At 44.2% G+C, this 24,718-nt stretch overlaps 1 protein-coding gene across 11 annotated transcripts in view; it reads left to right on the top strand.

Annotated features, from left to right (window-relative positions):
• Positions 1 to 24,718, top strand: part of HIVEP2 (human immunodeficiency virus type I enhancer binding protein 2) — a 189,608-nt gene that overhangs the window by 108,630 nt on the left and 56,260 nt on the right. For 8 of the 11 annotated variants that reach the window (XM_025191462.1, XM_014525522.2, XM_025191466.1 and 5 more), the window contains one exon: positions 2,095 to 2,192. The gene's annotated coding sequence lies outside the window, so the exon portion shown is untranslated. Of the gene's footprint in view, positions 1 to 2,094; positions 2,193 to 19,090; positions 19,207 to 24,718 lie in introns of all 11 variants that reach the window. The other 3 variants (XM_025191463.1, XM_025191457.1, XM_025191464.1) reach the window with 1 other exon arrangement.

The following is a 24,718-nucleotide window of genomic DNA, read 5'->3' as shown; positions in this document are numbered from 1 at the left end:
GACAGATGTTCTCCAGGGAGATGAGTGACGCAGCAAACTTGTTTGCTGGCGTGGCGTTGCATCGAATCAAGCGCTGTAAAGTCGAAACTGACGTCATAAAGTTGAAACAGGGTGTCAATTTATAAACATTGTAAGTGCAAAACGTTGTAACTCAAAACATTGTAAGTAGAGGATTGCCTGTATAGCTGGTGTCAGCAAAGGCATTTAGCCTTATTTTCACAGAATAAAAGGGCTAATAAGGGGGACTGGAAGGGGGCCTTACCATCCCATGGGAAGACACATTCCACATAGTAGAAACATTAGTTTTTACTGCAGGAGGGTCTTATTGGGAGCCAGGTTTCTTCCTTCTTCTTCTTTTTTTTTTTTAACTTTCCTCTTGAAGCCAAAGAGAGTTTTGCCCTTGACTTCAGTATTGCTAGGATTTCTCCTATAAAGATTGTGTTCAAAGCCTCAGAAGTGGCACCGTGACTCTATATCCTATTTTATTTCTTAGCAAGTTATATCACTGATGTGATCTAATGTATAGGTCTGGAGCCAGAACATATAGTATTTTATATGCTCAAATGTCTGTACAGATCATTGATGACATTACTGTGTAGTAACACATCATTTGCCTGTTTGTTTTCCTGGTCAATAGCAAACTTTAAAGAAAAAAAACCCATGAGTACATACCTCTTTACCAAAAAGTTCCAAGCTTATTCCGTTCTTTTGCACTTCTGTTGAACTTCAGGTATATCCTGCTAGCAGCGATGACCATGCCCGTACCCCACCCCTTCATGGCTGTGTATCGCACTGCACATACAATATGGCAAAGCATGTCAGTGCACATCTTGATGCATTTCAGTGTCCATGGAAATGACTGGGAATTGCATCGTGGACTTTGCCATCCTTCTCCAAGGTCTTACCAAGCAGGTCTCACCAGGCAGTCCTTCTATGGGACCTGAGTGGCCAAGCACATTTGGAACATATTGTCTCTGAAGGCAGCGTTTCTGTAACAAAAAGGAAGGCTGTTTTAATCTGTGCTATTGTATGCATGTTAGTTGTAGCTCTCAGGCTCCTGTAAGTTACCAGGGTATCCTGGCTAAAGGCAATCTCATTGTATTCACACGGGGCTCCTCAGGTACGGGGGCAGAATGTGAATTTAGTAAACTCAACTCAGGACTAGAATACAACTTGCTTTCTTGCAGCTGTCCTATTAATGTAGCCCAAACAAGAGAAATAGCTGGAAAGCAGTAAAAACTTATTTTTTTGTTCCTAAAGTCAGCAGATCTACCTCCACAAGGAGCAGATCTGTTAACTAAGAAGGTGACATCTTAAAGATATTTTTTCAGAGAGTAACCACACATAGAGTATGTGTTGAGTTTGCAAGTTAAAGAATTGCTTGTGGAAATTTCCAGCATAGGTGGATAACTTCTCGGGAGACAGCTGATGCAATGCAAAAAAAAAAAGAAAAAAAAAGAAGAATTAAAAAAATGAAGCCATGTTTAAAGCACAGGAAGACTGCCAAGCAAAGCAGTCAAAAGCAAAGGCCTTCTCTCTTCATTTACATTTCTGTTACTTCAAAACAGCTCAGGAGGGTTTGAAAGCTAAAAAAAAAAACAAAAAAACCCCCCAAAAACCTTCTTTAAATAGCTTTCCTGTTGCCGAATTTGGCTTCAAATGTTCAGAGGCAGGCACCCTCCCGAAGCTGCAAGTTATAAGTGCATACACGCTAATGATGAACTAGCATGTTCAGCACCCACACATGCACTATCTTACTGTGGCTGATTTAGAATTTGTAAATGCATTTTTTTATGTACCCCTTGGCTCCATATACTGCAAGTTTTCAGCTCTGAAGAAATGTTACCTTCATATTATAGCCTAATGCAAGTTGTAAACCCTGGGAGAAAAACTTATAGCTTTTGCCACATTGTTCATAAGGGGAGGGGGTGGGGGTGGGGGTGGGGGGAAGAAAAGGCACTGACTCACTCATGTTCTTACACTTATTTATTCATTCAGCATCATAATGCCAATTATCTTCTGAAATAAAACAGCTGGCTGGCTTTTTACCATCATTTTTATATATTTTTTTTTTCCAATTTGTTTTCCAAATAGGTGGAAAGGAATGTAAACAGCCATACATACGGAAGTAGTCAACCAAATTGCCTTGATTGGAACCATTGTTCACCCACACTTTCAACATCAGCAACAAGGTAAGAGAACAATAAAAGAATGTGCTTTGATTTAACCGAGGCCACTGGGCCTATATTTACAAACTGGGTGAACATTTCTCATTAGTTCATAATTTGATCAATTTTAATACCAAGCAGCTGCATCTACAGGAGACGTTGACCACGCAGTTGATCAGATTAGGCACTAATGAGATCTTTCTGAATATCTTGTTACTTCCAGTGTGGTATTTATGCTTCTGATAGTTAAGGAACCCCAAAGTACACCTTGGGTCCTATATGTGTATATCTACATTGCACTTACAGAAATCATTCCAGTATAAGTTGTAGATACCTGACCAACACAACTAGCTTGAATACCAATAGTGTAGGTGTGAAAGCTTGCAGCTCAGTAGAGACTGATTTACGTTGCTGGGAAGCACATCCAACTGCAGTATAGAGATGCCCGCAGCAATTTCTTACGAATCTCAAGTTTCCATGAGGCCCAGAAGTCAGAGGTTTAAAAGATTTGGTATTAACTTTGTCTAAAAGTATGTGCCTTTAATTAAATGAAAGTATAACAATTATCATTGCCATGATAGGCTTAAGACTTTGAGAAAATTGTATTTTATCTTTTTATAACAATTGCTAGCCCCAGGTTTTAGAAGTCCTCAGTATTTCACAAGATTGGCAGAAACTTGTTGGTTTCATTGCATTTGCCTTTCTTTTGTGGACCCTTAGGCTAAACTTGATTCCAATTTTCAAGATTTTTTTCCTTAGCATCATGATGTCCAGAAATATCCTTTTAGGGGAAAAAAGCAAACTGAAATTCCCAGTTAATCACGAGTGACCCAGGACATGAAGCTTTTGAAAGATACCAAATACAATGGGAAAAAACCCCTAAGAGTTGTCAAAGTTGTATATGTGGGTCTGTATCTGTGAGAATTTTATGTCATTCTGTGAATTCATGGAGGTTTCAATCTGCACATTCATGGGAGGGGCCATGAACTGGGATGGGCCACCCCCTGACTTAAGCCCTGGGACTGATCCCAAAGCTTTCTTGAGGTTTCAGAAAGTTTGGCTCAGATCATGCTAGGTCCCCCCACACACAGGAGATTTGTTGTCTGTGCATCTCCCCCTTGCCACAAAGAAGAGAAGAGAAGCTGCTTGCATTGTGCTGCTCTCCTTTTTCTTTTTTCTGCAACAGAAGAGACTTTGCTGCATAGCCTGAATGGTAGCGCTACAGGAGGTAGATGTAGGGTTCAGGCAGGAAACACCTCACCCGGAGGCCCCATGGAATCTGCCTTGAAAAAACCTGTCTCATCTGCTGTGCTTTCCTCAAACACTGTTCCTAAGGGGAGGGAACAGGATGGTGATACTGGCAGGGAGAGCATTCACAATAAGAAAATGTGAATAACAAAATAAATGGAACGTCTGTCACTCTAAAGAACAAATTTGTGACCACGCTTTAGTACTGAGGAAAGGCACCACCGGGATGAAATTTGACTGGAATGTGGAGCTAGGTAGCAACTGCTCCTTGAAATGGCGTTTTAGCATAAATCTTTCAAGTTTCATTAGTGTGTGATTTTATGGTACTTTGGTGAGTTGGGGCCCTTATTGCTGTTGCTTTCTTATGTGCTGAATAGTGTTTCTGATAATGAGGTGGCTGGTAACGACATATTTTGCTTTTTGGTTGGGAGTGATTGAATTTTAGAATAGATGTTCTCAATTAAGCTTGTTCAAAGCTCTGCTATTGTCATAATACTATGTGTTGTTACCCTGTGTGCTAATGATATTAAAGCAAACACTTAATAACTGTACCATAGTAAATATGTTGTGTGAGCTATAAAAAGATCCCCATTAACAAACTGTGCCCTCCACTGCTGGCTGTAATGGCTAGATCTTGCAATCTAACTTCGGGATCAGAGGCTTAAAAGAACATCTCTTCCTTGAGGACAGGTGCACACAATACTGTCAAACTTGCAGGCCCAAAAGCCTCTCAGGCAATGGCTGTCTTCACCCAGAGAAAGATGGAGCTGGTCCTGTAGTGTGAAGTCAAGCAAAAGGGAGGGCAGGGTGGCACCTTAAAGACAAGTTAACTAGTCTCCAAGCAGATTCTGTAAGGCCACGTTCAGACAAGCATGGTCATGTGGTATGTGGTGCTAAAGACCTGGCTGTAGCATCACACACTACACAGTCAGGCATTCCCCATGCTGCTACCTTGCAGGGGAGGGGAGGGGGAGTTGACCCTAGGAGACCCCGGGGCTGAAAAAACCCGCACAGAAAAAAAGTGGGGCAGCGCATGTGGTGGCAGTGCATGCCACCCAAAACCAGAGCCTGGCTGGCCAGAGCCATACTCCAGCTGCCAGCCAATTTCCCAGCAGCAGGAGCACCATGGCTGTAGCTTCCCCAGTCCCTAGGATCCCAGGTAAGGCTGCTGGGGCCAGCATGGTTGCTGGCCCCAGACTCTCCTACCCCACCTGGGGTAACCTGCTGCACACCAGAGCGTGCGTGACATGGGTATTCCCTGGGGGACAAGTAGCAGTGGCACAAGGTGTGTCACTGCTACTTGTCCCTGAGGAACTAAATGTCCATGTTCATCTGGACGTGGCCTAATAAGGTTCCACCCTGCCCTCCTTTCACCTGCACAAGAGACCTGGAAGCTTTGATGCCATGTAGTGTGGAGGACTAGCTGTTTGATGCTAATCCTCTGAAATGCTGTGAGGAGACCAGGACTGCTTCTCCACTACCTGGACACCTTTTGTCACTTAGACCAGTGCAAAATGAACACAAGTCTTGTGCAAAATGCTGCTCTTCTGCAGTTTCCACAGACTTGGCTCAGATTGAAATGGCTGCACAGGGGGCAACTCAGTGCACAGTCAGACCCTGGAAGCCCTTTCTGGGTTAAGGCATCTCTTCTTTCATAAGCACCTTGGCCTGGGGCAGTGCTGCCTGCTGCCTGTTATTCTGGTATGCCTGCACTTTGCATTTATCCAGCAGCTCTGGGCCTTGTTCTCACGACATTAGCTTGGGTCCAAGCTGAGTGAATTGGAGCTTGAAGGGAAGCAGCAGCAGTGGTTTTTCAGTCCCACTGTTGCTGTGCAATGTAGGCATGCTGGTTTCCATCCCCCAGAACATAGCTGAGTTGATGGGACAGTGAACCTACTTGCTGGCTTCCTGACTATTTAGGATAGAAGCAATAGCAGTTGCTAGAAATACCAGTAGGATGGGACCTGGACCCCATGCCTTAAAGTAAATGGGAAAGTCCTCCAGGGAGCAGGAGATTCCATGTCAGGTCTTGCTGACCCCCATAGTTGATATCAGTTGTCCATCTCGGCAGGGAAGCCACATGTGAATGGGTACAAAAGCCAGTCTGCCCCCTTGCACTCCAGAGCAGGTCTGAGGCACGCAGGCAGGGCCATGCTTGCACTGTCACTTCCTGTGCTGCACCTGTTCTGTGAATAAATAGAGGACAGCATTCTCTAGGGCTGTCAGTGTAGCAGTCTTCACAGGAACTAAGTTCACTGAAAGAGATCTGAAAGTAAATGTATGTATTCTTTCACCTATTTAATGTATGAACCGTTGTTTTATGGTTATAAGAAGCAGTATCACTATTGTGATTGCAGTGAGATACATGACAGAGTGCATCGGTGGTAGTATTTTTCTTCATGTTCTTATTATGTTTCCTCCAATGACAAAAAATGTCAAGACTTACTTAATGAAACCTAATGAGTTAGCTTCATCTGTATCTATATATAATGTATGTGCTTTCGCTTTCATCATGCTGCAGCAGACGGCTATATGATAGCTGGCAGTACATTAACATTCCATATATTGGATGGGTAGAGTCCTTGAAATCCTCTGGCACTGTGACCTATCGCTTTCAAACTAGAACAGAGACAGATAAGGGTATTCTGAAGGAGAAATTCAATATTGTATTATGAAAGTGAATGCCTTCGAAAACCAGACATTTTTGGCAGTGTTTCGTATGAGTAGAAAATAGACTACTGCAAATAGTGCTCCATAAGCAAATGTCTTGTATGGTATTCTAAAAAATAAAATCCTGTAGCTACCATCCACCGATTAACTACTAAGTTGTCATAGCTTAGAAATTCATATTCATATTCTGATATCTTTAAACGTACTGAAAACAATGAAAAAACACTCATGGATCACAAGAGTAACACTAAGTAAGGGCATCAGTGTCTGCCTGTTTGTGAATAAAGCTTTCTCTGAATCATATTTTACAAAGCACATTTCCTTGGAAGGTGATTAACTGAAAAATGTGCTAGGCAGTGTGCGCTATTTCTCATGTATAAAATGTGTGTGTGTGTGTGTGTGTGTGTGTGTGTGTGTGTGTGTGTATATATATATATATATTGCTTTCTATACTTCTGCTAATATTCATTTATATCCAGTGATATTTCTACTATAAACAAGATTTTGATCCTATTATTGGCAACATTAACCATGTTACTAAATATCAAACTACACGTGATAGACTTAAACTTATGGAAATCCTAATTACACCCCAGGGAATTATGCACAAAAACATTCAAAATTAATGCGCAGAAAAATGAAAAATTATGCAAAAGTAATTACTTTTATATTTTTATAGGAATTAAACTAAATATAACACTATTTGAACCTTCTTTAGAAATATATGCAGGTACTTTTTATGGTTGGGGTGGGTATAGAGTGTGGGGGGGATTTGTGAAGGTGTGGATGGGTGTTGTGGGGTGTGGGGTTTGTGGGTGGGTATATTGGGGTTATGAAGGGGCGGGTGTGTGTGTGTGTGGGGGGGGGTTTGTACGTGGGTGTGAACTCCCCTGATGCACATTCCCCTGCCCCCGTGGTTCACAGCCCCTGCTGCAGGTGGCGGGCCCTCGGGATGGTCATGACTGTGGCAGGCAGAACCCCTGGTGTCACGGACCTCTGGCTGAGCCCCAGGGCCTACACATGCTGGCACGGGGTCAGCCCGGCCCGCTGTTGTGCACCTTGTACCACACCAGGCTGGCTCCATGCCAGAATGCGGGGCTTGTGACACTGCAGGCGGGAGCTGCATGTCATTGGGCTGGATGGGCTCCATGCCTCCGTGTGCAGCTTCCTGCTGGAGTGCTGGAAGTCCCATGTGGAGTCATGGAGCTGGCTGGCCTGACCCTATGACGCGTGGACTGGGAGCCACGTGCTGGTGGGTGGACTCTGTGCCTCTATGTGGGATTTCAAGCACTCCAGTGGGAGGCCGCATGCGGAGGCAAACAGGAGCTTGCCTGGCCCAGTGGCTTGCACCTGCATGCCTCCATGTGCGGTTTTCTGCCTAGCCCGGTGGTGCATGGCTCCTGGTCCATGTGCCATCAGACCAGGCTGGCTCTATGCCTCCATGCGGGGCTTCCAGCACTCCAGTAGGAAGCCACACATGGAAGCACAGAGTTGTGTGCCATTGGTCTGTGCGGGCTCTGTGCTTCCACATGCAGTTTCCAGCTGGAGTGCTGGAAGCCTCACCTGGAGGTACTGAGCCACCTGACTGGCCCAGCCCAATGACGCTCAGCCCATAGCCACCCACAGACCCCACCCCCACACCAACCTGCAGGCAGGAGTTCCCTTCCTTACTTATCCAGCTGTCCAGTCACGTGGCTCTGTGCCTCCACATCATGGAGGGGGAGGCACAGAGCCTGTCCTGTTTAAATTATGCAAAATTTTGCAATTATGTGCGGTCATGCCTTTTATGTGCGAAATTGCACGGGCACATAATTGCATAACTCCTCAGAGGGTACCTAATACACATATGTGCCTAGTCCTATAAGCAGACCTGGTTTTTTGTATATACAGCTTATGTGACAATATCTCAGGATAAAAGTTCAAACTCAGATTCAAGGTGAATGTGGGAGATGTTCACAGTAAAATCCCTCCACCATTTATATAGGACTGATAAATATCATTAAGCATTTCAACTGGATTAAAATGTTAAGCAGTGCACTTTATATCTGATAATATTACATCCATATATTTCATACCTTTTCTCATGAGGCAAAGTAATCCTGGGATTGTTTTGTGAATGTGTGCTTCTCAGAAAGTTGGAGGAATTTACCTCAAAGTCACTGCACCGTGCAAATCCATGTTGTTGTTGTTCTTCCCAGACCCACTGGCACTTTGCCCGGTAGATCAGAGACTACAAACTTTGAGCCAGGCAGGAACCTCAGATCCATGTTAGCAGCTATCTCCAGATGGCTGTATTCTCTTTTGTACTGAAGCTTTATAGCAAGTCAGTGGTTGTACACTTGGAGTTATGAGGTGTACTGTTCCACTTGCTTTTCTAGAAATATATAATGCATTGTGTGATAGGTTTTGACACATGGTATAGCTCAGACAAAGAGGAGGTGGGAGGAAGGAATAAGTATCAGTTGAAAGCAATGGAAAAGTAAAAGCAGTAAGTCTTTTGTGTGTGTGTGTGCTTGTACGTGTGCACGTGCAACTGCACATACATGCATGTGTAGTGAATTTTAGCTGTTTGACTGGCAAATGTTATTTGACTTCAAGTCGTGAACCTCACAGAATGCAATCCAAGAAAGACACAGCTGAGCAATCTGCAGGAAGCAATCTTTTCCTAGAAGTATGTAGCTCCAAACTGCAAATTCTTTTACCTGTCATAAAATATTCGTGATTTGCTGAACCTGGACGCTCAGATGCTGTTGAAGAGAGGCTTGTGTGTCTACGTATGAAACAAAAGAATGACAGCCACAAAAACTGAATTACAGCTTTAAGAGAACCAAACAAAAATGATATAATATAGGAGAATCCAGTGAAATATTGGTGATAAGGACAGTTAATCATTTCTGGTGCAGCTGTTTCCTGACATTTCTGGTGGAAAAATTAATGAAGGTTTGTTCAGTAATGGTTTCAAACTTGGCTAGTGGAAAATATGACAGTGTTTCCATTGTCAATTAAGAACAAGTAAGGCTCTTTTTTTTCTATAGGGGAAGTGGTATGCAGTTTGTACTGCACAGGAAGTAGTAAACGACATCAGAGCAGCTGTGTGACAGTGACAGGTATGCAAAGAGCATGGAGAAGAGTCCTAGGCATTTTCTCTCATATACATGGGTTTAACTACAGCAGAGCTGTCTCTGTAGGAGAGGAAAACCTAATTTTGCAACAAGTGATTGCCTTTGGTCTGGAGTGTGTCCTTAGGAAATCCAGGCATTAACGTACATTTTCTTTCTTTAATTAAAAGGAGAGAGCGGGGGACCCAGTAAGTTTTCCATTCTAAATGAATTTTACTACCAAGAGGTCTCAACAAACTACCCCCTGCCTCCCACAGAAGGGTAAATGGAAGAAATTTGTGAGTGTGAGAGGAAAGGTGGGTGACCCATCAAACCTTTACTAGTTCCACAATCTCATAGGGTATAGATGACATAATGTGGTTTGAAGAAATCCAACTAGCTCCCATTAATAAGACACAGGATTATTTAATTGATCAGAATTTAGACTGTGCCAAGTAACTTCTCAACATTTGTGAATTTTATGACTGTACAGTATATCTTACTGACCACATGGGCCCCAGTTCTCCAGCTGCTCTGTTCCACATGTGAGAAGCATCATTAAGCATGGTGTATCTGGCCAGGCTAAAGGAATATTTTGGGTGAAGTGAAGTTTCTATGAGTGCTCTTTAAGCCAGCCCTTCTTTTGGCTACCTCTTTAGGTGGCATGGCTGTGGAATAGAGGGTCTGACTATGTCTCTTGTACTCCTGGTTGATTTTTTTTGGCAGTCAGTGTGAATTCAGGTAGATTTCAGGCTGCTCTAATGTATACCAGGTGCCAGATGTGTACCTTGATGGGTTTTAGTATCAGATTTGGAGGCAATGAAGACTGTCTTAAAATGTACTTATGTTGTCTTTGGACTTACACTGACCAGGTCTTGGCTGAACCAGATAATCATGACCACAGCTTTTCCACACTCTTATTTATGTTTAGGGTTTCCCACCTGTCTTGCAGGTTTTAATTTATTTGTCACAGAGAAGTTACTGAGATGGCTGTGGATGCATCTACACACGCAATGAATACAAAGCAATAAACTCTGGCACATATTGTGCTGGAGTTTATTGTTTCCGGGCACTGCATTTACATGCGTGTCTAGGACTGTATAGTTTTGAGCTGGGTCAGAGCAGCCCCAGCTGGCAGGGGTCCCAGAGGGTCAGCCTGCTGGCCAGAGGCTGCTCTGGCCTGGCTCAGCATGCTGGAGTGGGGGTGGCTGGGACACAAAGGTGTTTCAGTGCAGAGCTAGCCAGCAGTCAGACCCCACACTGAAGCACCCTTGTGCCCCAGGAAGTCATGTCTGCATATACATGTGCGTTGCTGCATAGTAAATAACACTGCTGCAGGATAGTACTTGTATTTACAAGTGCTAACCTATGGCAGCGTTTATTAGTTTACTGTGACCTAGTAGGGCTGCACATGTAGACATGGAGGCTTAATTGCAGAGCTAATTAGTCAGCTCTGCAGTAAATGTCTTGTGTAGACGTGCCCTGTATTGACTAAGCTGAAATGTTTTGGACAAAATTCAGGTATGCTCCAAGTGGATACAGCCTTTAAGTTTTTTGGAGAGTTGTGGTCATTTTTTCCAGGGCTGAATTTAGTCTAATCCCCTTTGTTTATTAAAGAGCATTACATTCATCCGCAAAATGCATTTCCATTTAAAACGAAATATTGAAATATTCTACCCTCCCTTCTCTTTTTCAGATCATTTTATTCCCAGTGAACTACCCCGACTCTTAAGATTTAATGTGTTCTGAACCCTTCCATTCCCTGCTTTTCCCTAGTGGTTCCAGAATTGTCCAGTTCTCATGACCGTATTGGTCAGTGATACAAGAGCCCCATTGGTCTCCCATGTGAGGTTCACAGTTAAATTGCTTTATTTTCCTTTTCAGAAGCCAGAGGCTAATCAACAGACAAATGCCCACATTTCTGCCAAGTGACTGTAAGATTTCCCTTTTTTAATTAGTAAAGCTGTGATCACTTTTATATGGTCTTAGGCTTCGATTTTGGACTCTGATTACACCTGAGTAAAAGTTTTCTTGTTCCTAGCAGTAATGAAGGTGTGACTGTCAGCTGAAATAACAGTGTGGAAATAGGAAACTAGGACAAGAATGGTCTCAGCAGGTGTACTGGGATTAAAATAAAATAATGGAAAATTCAGGCTGAGTTCCTAATGGTAAGCCAATTGCCAGGCCAGGTTACACAAGTACATAAAGACCCAAACCAACAGCACTGTTCATTGTCTTGCTGTCACATCTGTTGATAAGTCAGTAAAAACATGCTTGTGCTCTCTTGCAGTATTTGTGTGTACTATATTGGTATGTATAGGAAATGTATTATGAGATCATATATTCACATGGACTTCAGGAGAAAACCAAGACAAAGCCACGTGATGCAGAAATCTGAGCATGGCCAGAGAGTGCATGCACATCACACATGGCTCAAGGTCATGGTAGCAGCTGAGCAATGGCCTGTGTCCACTCCTTCACTTTGTACCCTGCAGCAGTTGGCAGTGGGCCAGTATCATGGATGCCTTTTAATGGCATTTTAGGTCTGATATTTATGCCCACTCTTCTGTTTTTCAATTCATTGCCTTCTTTACTTCTCACTGTGGGGGAGGGGAAAGGATTTAATACACTGTGAAATAGGGAAGAGTGAGAAACCCGAATACTTGGGTCATTTAAAATGCGATTATTTGAAATATGTTGTGGGAAGGAATCCTGCATTAGCATTGGATTAGATTATTGATTCATAATAATGTGTCTTTAATTGTATCTTAAATGCACCAGTAGGGATTTCCAGCTGGCACAAAATTAATGTAAATCTATGTAAAGCTATATACAAATGAACTGAGGTTCTGGAATATTGTCATTATTCCTTTCTATACTGTGGTTGTTCTACACTGTTTTCTCTGATAGGTTTTCCTGTCTCATGCATGCATGTGAGCGAGTAGTTTCATTATAGACACTTTGCTACCAACAATGAGACTAATCATATGCTTAAAGTTAAGCACGTGCGTAAGTGACTGAAGGACATGAACCTAAGTCTTGCAATGTGTTTAATGTGGGATCTGTGAATTTATTAAATCAAATGTGAACTCCATCTGTTTTACTTCCATCTGTTGAAAACACCAGGCACCTATCCATTCCTCATCATGTGCCAATGGCCATGCACAGGCATTAAATTTCTCCCAGGAGAATTGTTACTTTCACAGTAGAAACTACAATACAAGCATTCGTTTATTAAACATCCAGTTTCTTCTGGGAAATGCATGTCTCCATCTTCCAAGTGTCAGTGCTCCCAGCGGGGCAGCAGGGGCAGTGATTTCCAAGCGGGTAGGACCAGAAACGAGTTGCTCATGGTTCTGCAAGATACTGTACCATGAGAATTGCATTCCAAGTGCCTCATCATGAGTTCTTTTCTATGGTCTACGTCAGAGGTTGATAACTGGGGTTACATGTACCTTTAGGGGTACTTAGAAAGGCCATAGGGGGTATGCGCAGGTGGGCAGGAACGGAGTTCACCCTGGGGTGCGGCAGCGGTGTCTTCCCTGGCACCTTCCCATACTTTGCTTTTTACCCGTGGGAAGGAGAGGGGTGCGCTAGGTGCCACTGGCCCCATGCAGCACACTGTAGCGCCTTCCCACCTCAGCTTGCTCTCTGTGCCCGCTCCTAGGAGCAGGGCCAGGGGGGCGAGGGCACTGCCTGGATGGCCAGGGAGGGTTGGGGCTCGCACACGGCAGCCGACACCGCTCCATGCCACTGCTGCCGTGACCTGTGCTGCTTTCCTGTGGCCGGTTGCACGTGTGGCTTCGTGCGCTGCTGACGTGCCTTGAACCTTGCATGCTGCCCATTAGCAGCCTGTGGAGCTGCACGTGCAACTGGCCACAAGAAAGCAGTGCAGGGCGCACCAGTGGTGGCCACTGTGTGTGACCCCTGCCCTCTCTGTCCAGCCGGACGGCGCATGTGCGGCCCGCAGAGGGGCACTGCTGCCATCGCCCCCCAGCCCTGCTCCTGAGAGTGGGCACAGAGATGCACTCCTCCCCTCATTCTCGATCTGCCCCCCCGCCCCACCCAGAATTGATGAGACTCCCCACTCAACCTTTGTACTGTTTTTCTTACTGGGGCATCATAAAGAATAACAGTGCCTGATCTTGGCAACAAGAGCGTATGTGATGGGAGAACATAGAATTACAGAAAATTAGATATGGAAGGGACCTCAGGAGGTCATCTAGTCCAACCCCCTGCTCAAAGCAGGACCTTCCCCAACTAGATCATTCCAGCCAGGGCTTTGTCAAGGTGGGCCTTAAAAACCTCCAAGGATGGAGATTCCACCACCTCTCTAGGTAACCCATTACAGTGCTTCACCACCATCCTAGTGAAAAAATTTTCCTAATATCCTTGCTGCAACTTAATTTTTGCAACTTACATTTTCCTAATATCCTTGCTGCAACTTAATTTTTGCAACTTACATTTTCCTAATATCCTTGCTGCAACTTAAAACCATTGCTCCTTGTTCTGTCATCTGCCACCACTGAGAACAGTTTAGCTCCATACTCTTTGCATCCCCCTTCAGGCTGCTATCAATAAAGTCTGCTGTCATCAATTGGTTAATCAGACCATGAAACCAGGATGTCCTACCATTGGTGAAAGTAACAAATTATAAAAACAATTAAAAATTAATGAGAGTATTGTGTATAATATTCTCTTGCATAGAGCAGTGGCTCTCAAACAATAGAGACACAAGGTACCACTCATTGTACTCAAGCCACCCCTTGGAAAAAATGGTTGCTTAGCTTTTGTGTTTTTTGACTACAGAAAAATAGCGGAATAATTTTTCTGTTGCAAAGAACTCAGAAAAACCAAAACAGGTCAGAATGTTTTTGACAGTATGGATTCTTGTTTGAACTCTCTGGGTTATTCCTGTGAATCATGTGTTGATGTTTGTACGTCTAACAGTGGTAATATGCACAGCACCTTGGGTCATCCTTAAAAGGATCTATCTTGCAGGATGTCGAGGCACCCTCATTGAGAATCACTGATATAAAGCAATAATTCTGACCATTCATCATGTTTTGCAGCAGTTGCTTTATTCTCTGCAAAGTTTTGTCTAAGGGTTGATACTGATGTTTTATTGTCACACCACCTCTCAGTTGGTCTTTAGGATGTAGTTATTTAGGTATAAATTCAAGTCTGCTTCAGTCATGCTTCATGTCCGCAGAGGCTGGAGGGGCACAGCAAGCTCCTGCAGGTGGTGGCGGCACTGTTGGCGGTGGGAGCATGGCGGAGGCAAGTGGGGAACTGCTGCAGGCAGCTGCAGTGCTGTCATTGGGGGGCGCAGGGGGAGGGTGAATGCCATCACATTCAGGGGGTGCATTTGCACCCACATGCACCCCCTGCGCATCGCCAATGGCTTCAGTGTTGCTGAAAGTATTAAAACCTCTATCTTGACTGCCCTCTTCAATGGACCTGTGAGTTTCCTGATAAATCTCCATGCTCTGGGCAACAAGTCTTCTAGAAGTAGTTGGAACATATCAGGGACCATCCCAAGTTATGGGTGGCCTCCAGAGAATGTATTCTGCACCAGTCTGAAGGCTGCAGCAAAACCCATGCATGCTTACTTCATGTGAATAGGAAGCAGCGCTACCTATGTCTGATCCAACCTAAGGCAAAGTCTCTCCATGAGTCTTCCTGGAGGCGCAAAGATTGTGGCTATATAATATAGTTTAACACTTTTCCTGATCATTGACAAAATAATTTTATGGTTTGAAAACATCTTTTCCTTTTGTTTCATTTTAAATATTCCATCCTTGGGGCCAGGTTTAAGATTAGTTGATTTAGAAACCATGTTATAGCTTCCAAATGAATGACTTAGAATGAAAACCCTAGCTTGCTTTAACTACAGTAGCAGTAAGGTAGAAGCTGGATAACAATACATAAATATGACAATTCATAAGCAGGAATTTCACTTGGGTCTCAACATCCTTCTCAGTCTCTTGTTTGAACTGTTTTCAGGTGTTTCCTACCGTTTCTTTTATATTCGCTTATGCAGCCACTTTATTTTGGGCCCTCTGAATTACTCAGTCCTGATTGGGTCAGCATGCTACTTCTGAAAGCTGGCTGCTGGTTCTGAATCTCACTTTTGGCTGGAGGAAGGGAATAATGATTCATAAAGAGTTCAAGGCAGCCTTATAAGCCGCATATCTGCTGGAAATATGGCTTCTTGCTGACAGAGTATATTAGCCAAGAGAATGTGTTCTCTCCTCACCAGAGGGTGCTGCAGAACTCCTATGATTCATATCAGATTGTGTTTCAGGAGGCCCAGCTCACTTAGCTGTCTGGAATGGTGGAAAATAAAGACAAAAGACCTTGATGAAAGATGAAATCAAAGGAGTACTGAGATTTCAGCTTTGTTATGGATTCTTCTGTCAGTAATCATATCTTTTATCCATTACTTTGGAAGTCGTTTTGCTTCAGTTAAGATTCTGTTGCTACCTTGAGTTCAAGGTACAGGTCTTACTTAACAGAAATAAATCCATGTCCTCAAATCTTTAGGCACTGCACATTTAACAGACAGTACCTTTTGCCTGCTGAAATATTAGAATAAAACCTAACTATATTAACGTAATGTATCTTGGAATACAGTTCTCACATCCAGTGAAGGATTTAAGAGAGTTACAGTCTCTTTCTTTGGGTAGTGAGTATTGAGATGGACATACACAGTAAGGCTGTTTAATATTGTTTTAAACACCCTATGTGTTGCTGTATGACAATTCTTGTTTTGTTTTATTTTATTTTTAGTGGTAGGGCATGCAACCCCCTTTTTTCTTTTATGCAGGAATATTTAAGTATGGTTCATATAAATCAGTTAAAAATGTTTAATAAGTCCTCAGTTAACCCCTGAGGTCCCACTGAAATCAACTCTAGGCAGTGTTTTACCAGAAGTATTTTAACATCTGTGGCAGAAAATCTCAGTAAGAATATCCTGACCCCATCCTCCATCTGACCCCATCCTCCATCTGCCAATATATTGTTCTCCATGTTTTGCTGCATTAGTTCATTCACTCTGGCTCAGAGAGACATTGCAGAGAGAATAGGGCACTTGGGAAAGTCTGACTAATGCACTTGAGGGTCATCTCTCACAATATGTCCAGTAAGTGTAGAACACAGGATGATGGGAATAGGCCCTTAGGCTTGGGTATAAATTGAGAAAATGGAGAAGAGGAAAGCCCAGAATTCACTGGAAGAGAGGGAAGATAAAAATGATCTACTAGAATGGGAGAAGGTACAGGACCTATCACATAGGTCTGGAACAGCTTCTGCATGTGGAGAGACTGAAAAGGTTAGGTTTCTTCATCTTGGAAAAGAGGGGGGATGGAGAGGCGATATGATAGAGGTCTATAACGTCATGAATTATGTAGAAAAAAGTGAATACAAAGCTGTTAGTTACATTGTCTTATACTGGAACTGAAGGGCAACCAATGAAATTATGAAGTTGCAGGTTTAAAGCAAACAAAAGGAAGTACAACTTTTTAATTTAAACACTGTGTATAATTAACATATGGAACTCATTGCCACAAGATGTTGTGGAGGCCAATAATATAACTGGATTCAAAAAGAGATAAGGCAGATTGATGGAGGATAGGTCCATCAGAGGATCTTAATTATGACAGTTAAGGATGTAACATACTGGGTGCATCTACATGTTCATTAATGAACAGTGCCTTAATGAATGTGCATTAAATTTAGTACTTGCAAAAGGACGTACTAAATAAACATGCAGTAGGCTACCCTACTGCCCATTAGTGCAATCACATGCTTTCACATTAATGCATAATAGACAAATACTACTATGCATTAGCATAATATCATGGCTTTTGCCATGACGCTGTAATGCGCAATTAGTGTACTGCACATAAGCATCTTGTGTAGACATGTCCACTGTTGGTGAATGGCAGGGCATGACAGTGAACTGATTAGTCTGTTCATACCCATTTGGTACTATACTTCCTCTAAAGCATCTGCAGTTTGTCACTGTTTGAGATGGGAGAGCAGGATAGATGAATCCTTGGTCTGACCCAGTTCAACAATCTGTATTAGTAGAAGGGTGGTTAGCTCTCTTGGTTTGAAGTCAGGCAGAAGGTAGGTCAGGGTGGCACATTAGAGGGTCCAGTTAGTCTTGAAGGTGCCTCCCTGCCCTACTTTCTGTCTATATATGAGAGTCTCTGTATTCCTGCAGTGGATCTTGTCCCAAAGTCAAAGAAAGTGAATAGGCATTGCATTTTGGCACTCTCTTTTTAGTAGAAACTCAGTCTTACCCGGTGCTAAGCACTTTGCTAAGCACCCGTTTCTAATAGCGAGTAGTTAAGGTTGCAAGTCAAAAGATCAATGGAGAGGAGGAAAATATATGCCTTGGCAGGTCCTTGTATTTTGGTGGAGACCATTTCCTACAAGACTGAGTTAACAGAAGGGTAGAACATCAGTTTACGTTAGCAAAGCTGCATCTTCTTAATGTGAAAAAAGTAAATGCTCTTTAAGAAATGAAAGGCTTACATTTTCAGGACAATATTCATAAAAATAACTACTTGTTTTTATCTTTCCACAATGTTGCCTTGTTTTTCCATTGTATTGTGGTGCTTTGGGTGCAGTATATGTTAAAAATAAAAATGGAATAGCATAGGATTTTTGCTTAGCCCTGTTAGAAGCAGGGCCTGCTATATTTTTTCTTTTCTTTTCTAATGCTGAAATTAAAGAGAAAAGCAACATCCTTTGTTCTATATTGGTTATAGTTAAAAAGGGACTTCATTTTAGCTCTAAATAATGTTTCACAACGAGGATTTTTTAAACTAATGGACATTCAGCAAATATGGGCTGGTCATCTAACCTTTTTAGAACATAACATAGTAGTTTTATTCAGGATATGCCAACATAACTTTTATGCATTCAGAGGAATTTCATATTCAGTTACCGTACTAACTGTAGAGGTTTGACAGTCAGTGGAAATCTGATTACAGTCTTAAAGATAATATAATTCGACAACCTCATTTCTACCCTTGTGTTGTCTTTGGGTGGGTTGGTGGATGCAGTAGCCATTTTTCTGATGCGTTGTACTGATATTCAAGGATTTCATCCATTTACAATTATGTAACCCTTGAGCTTTTCATTCAGTTATGACATTTAAAGAGTATGTGAATGAGGAAACCATAGAAATTGATTCAGAGCATTTATAAGAAAAATACATTTATATACTGCTGACAGAATGGTCAACACTGGTACTGATGGATTATATTTCACAGTTAGACTTGAAAAAAAAAAACTATTAACATCTGCTTCATTATTTCCAGTTTGAGGAGGGCAGAATTTGTTTCAAGGATTCTTAAAATACCAATCATGCATAAGTATTTAAGGAAAAAATACAAATTAATTCTCACTTAAAAAATCAGCTTTTAAGGGAGGAAGTGTGCTGACGTGGAAGTATTAAATGAGTGTGGGCTCAGTATGATATTACCAAATGCATGATAGAATCATACACTTCATGTCCTTATTCTAAGATTCTTGGGGAAAATACTCCCACTCAGATAGAAATTCACTGTAAACAACTCTCTTGCTGTTATACTGGATATACTTCTGAAGATGCAGTAGCTCTTAGAAGGAACTGAGTGCATTGTGCAATAATGTGACCTTATGTTACGTAGACATTTCTAGTTTTGGAATGTGAAATGCTGGAAACTGGGAGTGGGTGGGTGGAGGTGGAGCTAGCTAGGAGCCTCTGTGGCTGCCTTTCCATGTAGCTCTGTACTGATACTGAATATTGCTAACTTCCTAATTGTATAGCTGAAATACCAAGTATTGCTAATAGGACTTCTTTAAAAAAATGACAAGGAGTTCTAAGTTATGGTTTTTAAAAATTTTCAGCATTGCAGGCCAGAACAAAGGAGGCCAAGCTGAATTCTCTCAAACCCCAAACCACAGCCTCCAAAGTGCGTCAGAGACTCCTGATGCTGCAGCGAGGTCAGCTTCCCCCCGCACCTGTGAGTCAGGACAGCTCTATTAAAGGAAGCTTTTATTGGAAGCAGTCAAGTGAGAGAGAGAGAGAGACAGCATGCATATGTTGAGGACATTGTGGAAAACAAGTTGAAGCCTTTGACCACAGAAATGACAAACCTGAAGGGACAAGTGAATATTACTGAAAAACAGGACTCTGAAGGAAAAAGCAGTTTGTGTGTTGGGGGGGGGTGGAATGGGGATTGTTTTATTTTTCATCACAGGTGTGCCTGCCATTAAAGCCCAGGTTCTGTTTCCACTTGGACCAGTAGCATGCCTACTTTGCTCTCAAGTGCTTAATAGTCAGCCGCTGCCTTCACAGGATGCCAAGAAACACAAAAGTCTGCCACAATTTACTGAGGAAGAACCATAATGCAGTTCAGCTTAGCGCAGCACTGAAAGGGGAAAGGGTGAAAAAACCAAATCAAGAACTAGGGGTGCACTAATAGAGATTTGGGGGGCCAATATCAATACGCAATTTTTAAAGAGGCATATCTGCCAATACAGATCTAATTTCTGATACAGCTGCATGCAACTGGTAAGTCTGTTGTGGCGGAAGGGGAATGGGGAGGGAAGTGGCATGGGGGAGCAGATCAAGGTCCTTGTGCTGAGGGAGGGAGTGGGGCTAGGGCAGGCACTGCCCAGGTGGGGCATGGGGTAGGGAGGGGGCTCCTGCTCGGGGGGGGTGCCCCCGGGTTTGCGTGTGGGGGCACGGCTGCTGCAGCTCTGGGCTGGGACCAGGGCTACACTGGGCTCTTCCTGGTGTGTGGAAGGGGGCTGTTGGGTCGGGGCTGCATTCAGAGCGGGCATTTGCAGTGCTGTGCAGGGGTCTACAGGGGGACTGCAGCCACCCCAAATTTCACCATAGTTCCCTCCTCCCAGTACTGCCTCCCATCCCGAGTGCAGCCCTGGCCCAACCCACCCCTCCCCCATGTGCTGGGAAGAGCCTGGAGCAGCCCCAGCCCGCACCTGCAGCCCACCCTCCCCCTTCACATGCAGATCCGGGGACACACGCCCCCTGCCCCTGGGCCCTGCACGCGGTGGCAGGAGCCACCCCCCCTGCACTCCTTGGATGAACCATAGCTCCGTCCCATGCTCCACCCCACCCTGCTCTGACTGGGCAGCGCCTGCCCCAGGCCCACTCCCTCCATCACCATGGGGGGCATTGATTTGCCCCTCTACACACGCCCCTTCCCCCTGCCTTCCCCTTCCAACACAACAGACTAACCAGCTGCACGCAGCTCTCAAAGCTGCCAGGCTGTGCTTCTCACTGCCTGCATGCTACGCTGCGACTGTATGCATGCATGGGCACTTATCGGCCAAATTATCGGCCGATTTCTGATACGATCAATTTTCTTTATATCGGTGCCAATCTGATATCAGACTGATGTATTGGTGCACCTCTACCAAGATCTATTGCATTTGCCACTTGATCAACAGGAACACTCCTAATCTTGGGGAGTTTTCACTGGAATCCTTAATTTTCTTGACTTTGGACAATGAAGGTTGACTCATGCCTCGTATTTCATCCACCTTCAATCCAACCCTTTTCAGAATGGATCAGTGTAACATAGGGGCTAAAATGCTGGTGACAAGCACTGCCCTGCCTTATTTTCTTTTCTTTATTTTTTTCCCATGTGGGAGGAGTGCTAATATAGACAGGGCATCTGTAACCAACAGCATGGTAGCCACCAGGTTGTGTCTTTCTACTTTTGTTTTAATGTAATCAGGTGACCTACACTGGGGACCCCACTGTTGCTGTTACCAGGGGAACACCGGGAAATTTGTACAGGTGTAGGCAAACCCAAGATATACTAACTAGGGCTGTGGGAAATTTCACTGGCTATTTCATTTTGACACAGTTTCGACTCATTTTGAGCTTGAAACAGCAAAATCAAAATGAAATGAAGGGCTTCGAAACAGCTTCTAAACAAAATGAGGGCAGCTGAAATGTTCTGAAACTTTTTGAGTTTCAAAGGAGCCAGCCAGGTGGTGGGAGACGGGAGAACCAGGGCTGTGCTCCAGCGGCTCTGCAGCCCCATGTGGCTCAGGCCGGTGGGGAGTGCAGTCCTGACTCTCCTCACCTCCCATGGCCAGGCTGCGCTCGGTGGAGCTGGCAGAGCCAATGGGAGCACAGCACTGGCTCTACCTGCCTCCCGCTACCAGGTTCCACTCCGATCAGCTCCACCAGCCCCATGGAGCTCAGCCCAGTGGTGGAAGGTGGGTAGAGCTGGCGCTGCATGATGCCTCTTGCCATTGGGCTGTGTTCCACTGGGCTGTGGGAAGCTGATCGCAGCGCTAGGGAACTCAGCTGGCTTGAGTTCCCTTCTCCAGCTCTGCGATTGGGCTGGGGAAGGGAACTCAGCACGGCTGAGTTCTGCTCCTTAGCGCTATGATCAGGCTGGGCAGCTCAGCCTGGCTGAGTTCCCTTCCCCAGCACTGTGATCAGGCTGGGGAACTTAGCCCAGCTGAGTTTCCTTTCCCAGTACTGTGATCGGGCTGGGGAACGATTCCAGCACTGGGGAAGGGAACTCAGCCGGTCTGAGTTCCCTTCCCCAGTCCAATTGCATCCCGATCAAAACGTCGAAGCAGCGTTGAAACAGCAAAACTGTTTCGACGAAACGGAATACAACAGTGCTTTCGAAACAAAACACTGTTTTGTCGCAACGTCGAAATGGATATCAAAGCGGAACACTGCTGTTTTGCACAGCCCTAATACTATAAATGCACTACCTAGGTTTTCAAACAGACCTGGCACGCCAGCTTAGAATTTCAGTACTTTCATGCTAAATATATCAGAATATGGGGAGAAAGAATGAGAGGCTGGAAACCAATTACAGTTATTTAATGGAAGTCTGGTCAAGGAAGCAGGCTTTTGGGTTTAACTAGTACCCTGAGTGAAAAAAAACAGTAATGGGGCTGAGCCTGAGAAAAGCCAACCAATCTGAACTTCCATGAAAATTAGTGGTGACTGAGAGAGCTCAGAGGGATGTTCAGCATTTTGTAAAGTCAGGTTCTAATGTCCATTTAAATCCAGGGAAATCTTTCCATTAAATCTGACCTCAGTAGAACTGGGTTACCGTATAAAAAGACAAAATATTCTTCTTATTCATTGCATCTTTGCTCTTTTGTTTCAATGCTGACATCTACTTTAGGAATTTTTATACAATGTTTCATGAATTGTGGGTATAGATATAGGTTAATTTTTTTTTAAATTTATTTTTTGGTTAGCTGGCCACCAAAACAGGAAAACTCCTGAATTGACTTGAATTACTGTGTGTCCTAGTGATTGCCATACAGTCAGGCTAAAGGACCTCCTCATTTTGCCATGCATGCATGTTTGAGGGGGTGCTTATGCAGAGAACTCCTGAAGTTCTCTCCTAGTGGACTCTAAGATGAACATGAGTCGGCAGCGTGACGAAACCATCAGAAAAGCTAATGGCACTTTATCGTGCATCAGCAGATGCATGACGAACAGATCCAAGGAGGTGATACTTCCCCTCTATCGGGCGCTGGTCAGACCGCAGTTGGAATACTGCGTGCAGTTTTGGGCGCCGCACTTCAAGAGGGATGTGGATAGCCTGGAGAGGGTCCAGAGAAGGGCCACTTGTATGGTTAAGGGCTTTCAGGCCAAGCCCTATGAGGAGAGACTGGGGCACCTGGACCTCTTCAGCCTCCGCAAGAGAAGGTTGAGAGGTGACCTTGTGGCTGCCTATAAGTTCATCAAGGGGGCACAGAGAGGAATTGGTGAGGTTTTATTCACCAAAGCGCCCCCGGGGGTTACAAGAAAGAATGGCCACAAGTTAGCAGAGAGCAGATTTAGACTAGACATTAGGAAGAACTTCTTCACTGTTAGAGTGGCCAAGGTCTGGAACGGGGTCCCAAGGGAGGTGGTGCTCTCCTCTACCCTGGGGGTCTTCAAGAGGTTAGATAAGCATCTAGCTGGGGTCATCTGAACCCAGCCCTCTTTCCTGCCTATGCAGGGGGTCGGACTTGATGATCTATTGAGGTCCCTTCCGACCCTAGCATCTATGAATCTATGTTTCCATTCCCAAATCTTTGTACATCCATTGCAGAAGCAGATCCTCAAATTTCCAAACAAAATTCCCACTGGCATAGGCAGGCTCGCTGAAGTAGGTACTACATAGAGTGTAATTTGGTCTTACATGAGATGCAGTTTCTCTCGAATAATTTTTGTCCAATGATTGTTTTAAAGAGTATTCTTTGTCAGAGCTGATTTGGATCAGTGCCTCGACACAGTGGAACTTTCCAGCACAAGGCACGGTAAGGCAGGGGAATTCTCGGCATGGGGAAGAGTTCCAGCAGAGTTCCCGCCAAGGATATGCAGATTTGCATAACACGATTGGCCGATGTTAAATTATTCCCACGTGGCGACTGGCAATTGGCTCGTTAGCCGTATAAAAGGTTAGGGTCGTTTCCGCCCTAGTTGGAGAACTCCGCGACTCCCCCTGGAGTGGAACTCCGGCAGCTTGATCACCTGCCAACGACTCCACGTCGACGAAGCCTTGCAACGTATCCTCCGTGTTGCATACCCGAGTTAGACCCGAGCTACCCGGTCTACAAGAGCTCCTCGATTAGCGACTACAGATTAGAATTGTTGCAACTACGATTGCCTGCGCTGTATATGACTCTACAGTGTAAGTAAAGCCATCTCTGTTTTTTCCAATTGATATGTGTCTCGTCTGTGCCTAATTCCGCTCCGGTGATAGAGAGTACCCATCTGCCCGTCACGGGATCGCAGCCGCAACCCCAGCTAGCATTCCCGAGGGTTCCCGATCCTCGATTCCCCCTCAGCCCCCACATTCTTAATAATGTATTTCCTTGAATATAAGACAAACCCCCTCTCCTTCCACACCTCTTCACTGTCCCCACCCCCGCGCCATCAGCATGGGGAAAAGACTCTTGTCTTACATTTGCATACAGAGAACATTTCTTCAGTAGCCTTAAATGTGTGGCAAAAATCACCAAACTGGGCCCAAATTTACCCAGAATCCCTCTGTCGGCTGCTCTCTGAGCCTGTCGCATGTGACTTAGTGTGGCCCTGTCCCCCATGAGGTGGAGCAGGACCAGGTTGCCTTATCCCTCATATAAATGTCCTATGCATCTGCATATAAATTTTTGGAGGATCCCAGGACACATGACAAGAACACCTAGTTCCAGTCATCAGTAGTGACTAATTAGCGCATGGATCCTTTTTGGGGATATCTGGAGTGCACACACGTACTGCGTAGTCCTGAGCTGCGGGGTCACCATGGCTTCAAATGCTGTTGACTCTGCTGGGGCCCAATCCAATGAACCTAATGGTAAAATCATGAGATTTTTGGCTTTAGAGTAATATCATGCATAGTTTGTCCTATATATAACTAGGCGCAAAAGTGCTGCTTAAAAGCATGTTTATAGATTCATAGGTTCATAGATGCTAGGGTTGGAAGGGACCTCAACAGATCATCGAGTCCAACCCCCTGCCTAGGCAGGAAA

This window comes from Alligator sinensis, unplaced genomic scaffold (genome assembly GCF_000455745.1).
Source record: "Alligator sinensis unplaced genomic scaffold, ASM45574v1 scaffold576_1, whole genome shotgun sequence".
Lineage (NCBI taxonomy): Eukaryota > Metazoa > Chordata > Crocodylia > Alligatoridae > Alligator > Alligator sinensis.
Note: the sequence above shows the minus strand (reverse complement) of the source record. Positions and strands in the feature narration are given on the sequence as shown.